The sequence below is a fragment of the Triticum aestivum genome, chromosome 7B (genome assembly GCF_018294505.1).
Source record: "Triticum aestivum cultivar Chinese Spring chromosome 7B, IWGSC CS RefSeq v2.1, whole genome shotgun sequence".
Classification (NCBI taxonomy): Eukaryota; Viridiplantae; Streptophyta; class Magnoliopsida; order Poales; family Poaceae; genus Triticum; species Triticum aestivum.
The window spans coordinates 673,367,404-673,374,256 of NC_057813.1; positions in this window are offsets into that span (position 1 = coordinate 673,367,404).

Below are 6,853 nucleotides of genomic sequence, written 5' to 3' on the forward strand. Positions count from 1 at the left end.
GTAGCGTCACTAAGCTTGTTGCAAAGTTCCTACCAAGGAGGCTGCCGCTACCTCAAAATCGCGAACTACTCTTCGCATCGCCGTGCTGTATGGTAGATTGTATGGTAGAATCCTCACAGCAGAGAATCAAGCTATTAAGGGGTGGCCACATGGCCCTGTCTGTCACTTATGTGTAGCGACCAATGAGACAATCAGTCGTCTTTGCAAGGACACCATTCCATCTCAAAGGAAGTTGAAAGATTGTGAATGCATGGATTGCCATGCCACGAAAATGATGTTTGCTGCTTGGGCTACAGGTAGCCTGTTATCATCACCGTTCGTTTTGCATCGTATTCACAATGCAGAGGCATGCCCGGTCCAGATGCAACTTTTCATTCTCACGTTCAGGACACTTTCTCGGCAACGCTTTGGCCCAGACATAATTCCACCGAAGCTGGACCACGACCCAATGATCATATATACATTTATACTTTTATGACCTCGTTTTACGAGAGCTCCTGTTCGGCGCCTTAAGCGCCCGAACAGGTAGCTGGCGCCCGCGCGCCTCACCTCATGGGCCGGCCCAGCAAGCTGCACAAAAAGCAAGTCACGGAGGAAAGGAAAAAGCGACATGGCCCTGTCTGTCACTTATGTGTAGCGACCAATGAGACAATCAGTCGCCTTTGCAAGGACACCATTCCATCTCAAAGGAAGTTGAAAGATTGTGAATGCATGGATTGCCATGCCACGAAAATGATGTTTGCTGCTTGGGCTACAGGTAGCCTGTTATCATCACCGTTCGTTTTGCATCGTATTCACAATGCAGAGACATGCCCGGTCCATATGCAACTTTTCATTCTCACGTTCAGGACACTTTCCCGACAACGCTTTGGCCCAGACATAATTCCACCGAAGCTGGACCACGACCCAATGATCATATATACATTTATACTTTTATGACCTCGTTTTACGAGAGCTCCTGTTCGGCGCCTTAAGCGCCCGAACAGGTAGCTGGCGCCCACGCGCCTCACCTCATGGGCCGGCCCAGCAAGCTGCACAAAAAGCATGTCACGGAGGAAACGAAAAAGCGACATGGCCCTGTCTGTCACTTATGTGTAGCGACCAATGAGACAATCAGTCGCCTTTGGAAGGACACCATTCCATCTCAAAGGAAGTTGAAAGATTGTGAATGCATGGATTGCCATGCCACGAAAATGATGTTTGCTGCTTGGGCTACAGGTAGCCTGTTATCATCACCGTTCGTTTTGCATCGTATTCACAATGCAGAGACATGCCCGGTCCATATGCAACTTTTCATTCTCACGTTCAGGACACTTTCCCGGCAACGCTTTGGCCCAGACATAATTTCACCGAAGCTGGACCACGACCCAATGATCATATATACATTTATACTTTTATGACCTCGTTTTACGAGAGCTCCTGTTCGGCGCCTTAAGCGCCCGAACAGGTAGCTGGCGCCCGCGCGCCTCACCTCATGGGCCGGCCCAGCAAGCTGCACAAAAAGCAAGTCACGGAGGAAAGGAAAAAGCGACATGGCCCTGTCTGTCACTTATGTGTAGCGACCAATGAGACAATCAGTCGCCTTTGCAAGGACACCATTCCATCTCAAAGGAAGTTGAAAGATTGTGAATGCATGGATTGCCATGCCACGAAAATGATGTTTGCTGCTTGGGCTACAGGTAGCCTGTTATCATCACCGTTCGTTTTGCATCGTATTCACAATGCAGAGACATGCCCGGTCCATATGCAACTTTTCATTCTCACGTTCAGGACACTTTCCCGGCAACGCTTTGGCCCAGACATAATTTCACCGAAGCTGGACCACGACCCAATGATCATATATACATTTATACTTTTATGACCTCGTTTTACGAGAGCTCCTGTTCGGCGCCTTAAGCGCCCGAACAGGTAGCTGGCGCCCGCGCGCCTCACCTCATGGGCCGGCCCAGCAAGCTGCACAAAAAGCAAGTCACGGAGGAAAGGAAAAAGCGACATGGCCCTGTCTGTCACTTATGTGTAGCGACCAATGAGACAATCAGTCGCCTTTGCAAGGACACCATTCCATCTCAAAGGAAGTTGAAAGATTGTGAATGCATGGATTGCCATGCCACGAAAATGATGTTTGCTGCTTGGGCTACAGGTAGCCTGTTATCATCACCGTTCGTTTTGCATCGTATTCACAATGCAGAGACATGCCCGGTCCATATGCAACTTTTCATTCTCACGTTCAGGACACTTTCCCGGCAACGCTTTGGCCCAGACATAATTCCACCGAAGCTGGACCACGACCCAATGATCATATATACATTTATACTTTTATGACCTCGTTTTACGAGAGCTCCTGTTCGGCGCCTTAAGCGCCCGAACAGGTAGCTGGCGCCCACGCGCCTCACCTCATGGGCCGGCCCAGCAAGCTGCACAAAAAGCAAGTCACGGAGGAAAGGAAAAAGCGACATGGCCCTGCCTGTCACTTATGTGTAGCGACCAATGAGACAATCAGTCGCCTTTGCAAGGACACCATTCCATCTCAAAGGAAGTTGAAAGATTGTGAATGCATGGATTGCCATGCCACGAAAATGATGTTTGCTGCTTGGGCTACAGGTAGCCTGTTATCATCACCGTTCGTTTTGCATCGTATTCACAATGCAGAGACATGCCCGGTCCATATGCAACTTTTCATTCTCACGTTCAGGACACTTTCCCGGCAACGCTTTGGCCCAGACATAATTCCACCGAAGCTGGACCACGACCCAATGATCATATATACATTTATACTTTTATGACCTCGTTTTACGAGAGCTCCTGTTCGGCGTCTTAAGCGCCCGAACAGGTAGCTGGCGCCCACGCGCCTCACCTCATGGGCCGGCCCAGCAAGCTGCACAAAAAGCAAGTCACGGAGGAAAGGAAAAAGCGACATGGCCCTGTCTGTCACTTATGTGTAGCGACCAATGAGACAATCAGTCGCCTTTGCAAGGACACCATTCCATCTCAAAGGAAGTTGAAAGATTGTGAATGCATGGATTGCCATGCCACGAAAATGATGTTTGCTGCTTGGGCTACAGGTAGCCAGTTATCATCGCCGTTCGTTTTGCATCGTATTCACAATGCAGAGACATGCCCGGTCCATATGCAACTTTTCATTCTCACGTTCAGGACACTTTCCCGGCAACGCTTTGGCCCAGACATAATTCCACCGAAGCTGGACCACGACCCAATGATCATATATACATTTATACTTTTATGACCTCGTTTTACGAGAGCTCCTGTTCGGCGCCTTAAGCGCCCGAACAGGTAGCTGGCGCCCGCGCGCCTCACCTCATGGGCCGGCCCAGCAAGCTGCACAAAAAGCAAGTCACGGAGGAAAGGAAAAAGCGACATGGCCCTGTCTGTCACTTATGTGTAGCGACCAATGAGACAATCAGTCGCCTTTGCAAGGACACCATTCCATCTCAAAGGAAGTTGAAAGATTGTGAATGCATGGATTGCCATGCCACGAAAATGATGTTTGCTGCTTGGGCTACAGGTAGCCTGTTATCATCACCGTTCGTTTTGCATTGTATTCACAATGCAGAGACATGCCCGGTCCATATGCAACTTTTCATTCTCACGTTCAGGACACTTTCTCGGCAACGCTTTGGCCCAGACATAATTCCACCGAAGCTGGACCATGACCCAATGATCATATATACATTTATACTTTTATGACCTCGTTTTACGAGAGCTCCTGTTCGGCGCCTTAAGCGCCCGAACAGGTAGCTGGCGCCCGCGCGCCTCACCTCATGGGCCGGCCCAGCAAGCTGCACAAAAAGCAAGTCACGGAGGAAAGGAAAAAGCGACATGGCCCTGTCTGTCACTTATGTGTAGCGACCAATGAGACAATCAGTCGCCTTTGCAAGGACACCATTCCATCTCAAAGGAAGTTGAAAGATTGTGAATGCATGGATTGTCATGCCACGAAAATGATGTTTGCTGCTTGGGCTACAGGTAGCCTGTTATCATCACCGTTCGTTTTGCATCGTATTCACAATGCAGAGACATGCCCGGTCCATATGCAACTTTTCATTCTCACGTTCAGGACACTTTCCCGGCAACGCTTTGGCCCAGACATAATTCCACCGAAGCTGGACCACGACCCAATGATCATATATACATTTATACTTTTATGACCTCGTTTTACGAGAGCTCCTGTTCGGCGCCTTAAGCGCCCGAACAGGTAGCTGGCGCCCGCGCGCCTCACCTCATGGGCCGGCCCAGCAAGCTGCACAAAAAGCAAGTCACGGAGGAAAGGAAAAAGCGACATGGCCCTGTCTGTCACTTATGTGTAGCGACCAATGAGACAATCAGTCGCCTTTGCAAGGACACCATTCCATCTCAAAGGAAGTTGAAAGATTGTGAATGCATGGATTGCCATGCCACGAAAATGATGTTTGCTGCTTGGGCTACAGGTAGCCTGTTATCATCACCGTTCGTTTTGCATTGTATTCACAATGCAGAGACATGCCCGGTCCATATGCAACTTTTCATTCTCACGTTCAGGACACTTTCTTGGCAACGCTTTGGCCCAGACATAATTCCACCGAAGCTGGACCACGACCCAATGATCATATATACATTTATACTTTTATGACCTCGTTTTACGAGAGCTCCTGTTCGGCGCCTTAAGCGCCCGAACAGGTAGCTGGCGCCCGCGCGCCTCACCTCATGGGCCGGCCCAGCAAGCTGCACAAAAAGCAAGTCACGGAGGAAAGGAAAAAGCGACATGGCCCTGTCTGTCACTTATGTGTAGCGACCAATGAGACAATCAGTCGCCTTTGCAAGGACACCATTCCATCTCAAAGGAAGTTGAAAAATTGTGAATGCATGGATTGCCATGCCACGAAAATGATGTTTGCTGCTTGGGCTACAGGTAGCCTGTTATCATCACCGTTCGTTTTGCATTGTATTCACAATGCAGAGACATGCCCGGTCCATATGCAACTTTTCATTCTCACGTTCAGGACACTTTCTCGGCAACGCTTTGGCCCAGACATAATTCCACCGAAGCTGGACCACGACCCAATGATCATATATACATTTATACTTTTATGACCTCGTTTTACGAGAGCTCCTGTTCGGCGCCTTAAGCGCCCGAACAGGTAGCTGGCGCCCGCGCGCCTCACCTCATGGGCCGGCCCAGCAAGCTGCACAAAAAGCAAGTCACGGAGGAAAGGAAAAAGCGACATGGCCCTGTCTGTCACTTATGTGTAGCGACCAATGAGACAATCAGTCGCCTTTGCAAGGACACCATTCCATCTCAAAGGAAGTTGAAAGATTGTGAATGCATGGATTGCCATGCCACGAAAATGATGTTTGCTGCTTGGGCTACAGGTAGCCTGTTATCATCACCGTTCGTTTTGCATCGTATTCACAATGCAGAGACATGCCCGGTCCATATGCAACTTTTCATTCTCACGTTCAGGACACTTTCCCGGCAACGCTTTGGCCCAGACATAATTCCACCGAAGCTGGACCACGACCCAATGATCATATATACATTTATACTTTTATGACCTCGTTTTACGAGAGCTCCTGTTCGGCGCCTTAAGCGCCCGAACAGGTAGCTGGCGCCCGCGCGCCTCACCTCATGGGCCGGCCCAGCGAGCTGCACAAAAAGCAAGTCACGGAGGAAAGGAAAAAGCGACATGGCCCTGTCTGTCACTTATGTGTAGCGACCAATGAGACAATCAGTCGCCTTTGCAAGGACACCATTCCATCTCAAAGGAAGTTGAAAGATTGTGAATGCATGGATTGCCATGCCACGAAAATGATGTTTGCTGCTTGGGCTACAGGTAGCCTGTTATCATCACCGTTCGTTTTGCATCGTATTCACAATGCAGAGACATGCCCGGTCCATATGCAACTTTTCATTCTCACGTTCAGGACACTTTCCCGGCAACGCTTTGGCCCAGACATAATTCCACCGAAGCTGGACCACGACCCAATGATCATATATACATTTATACTTTTATGACCTCGTTTTACGAGAGCTCCTGTTCGGCGCCTTAAGCGCCCGAACAGGTAGCTGGCGCCCGCGCGCCTCACCTCATGGGCCGGCCCAGCAAGCTGCACAAAAAGCAAGTCACGGAGGAAAGGAAAAAGAGACATGGCCCTGTCTGTCACTTATGTGTAGCGACCAATGAGACAATCAGTCGCCTTTGCAAGGACACCATTCCATCTCAAAGGAAGTTGAAAGATTGTGAATGCATGGATTGCCATGCCACGAAAATGATGTTTGCTGCTTGGGCTACAGGTAGCCTGTTATCATCACCGTTCGTTTTGCATCGTATTCACAATGCAGAGACATGCCCGGTCCATATGCAACTTTTCATTCTCACGCTCAGGACACTTTCCCGGCAACGCTTTGGCCCAGACATAATTCCACCGAAGCTGGACCACGACCCAATGATCATATATACATTTATACTTTTATGACCTCGTTTTACGAGAGCTCCTGTTCGGCGCCTTAAGCGCCCGAACAGGTAGCTGGCGCCCGCGCGCCTCACCTCATGGGCCGGCCCAGCAAGCTGCACAAAAAGCAAGTCACGGAGGAAAGGAAAAAGCGACATGGCCCTGTCTGTCACTTATGTGTAGCGACCAATGAGACAATCAGTCGCCTTTGCAAGGACACCATTCCATCTCAAAGGAAGTTGAAAGATTGTGAATGCATGGATTGCCATGCCACGAAAATGATGTTTGCTGCTTGGGCTACAGGTAGCCTGTTATCATCACCGTTCGTTTTGCATCGTATTCACAATGCAGAGACATGCCCGGTCCATATGCAACTTTTCATTCTCACGTTCAGGACACTTTCCCG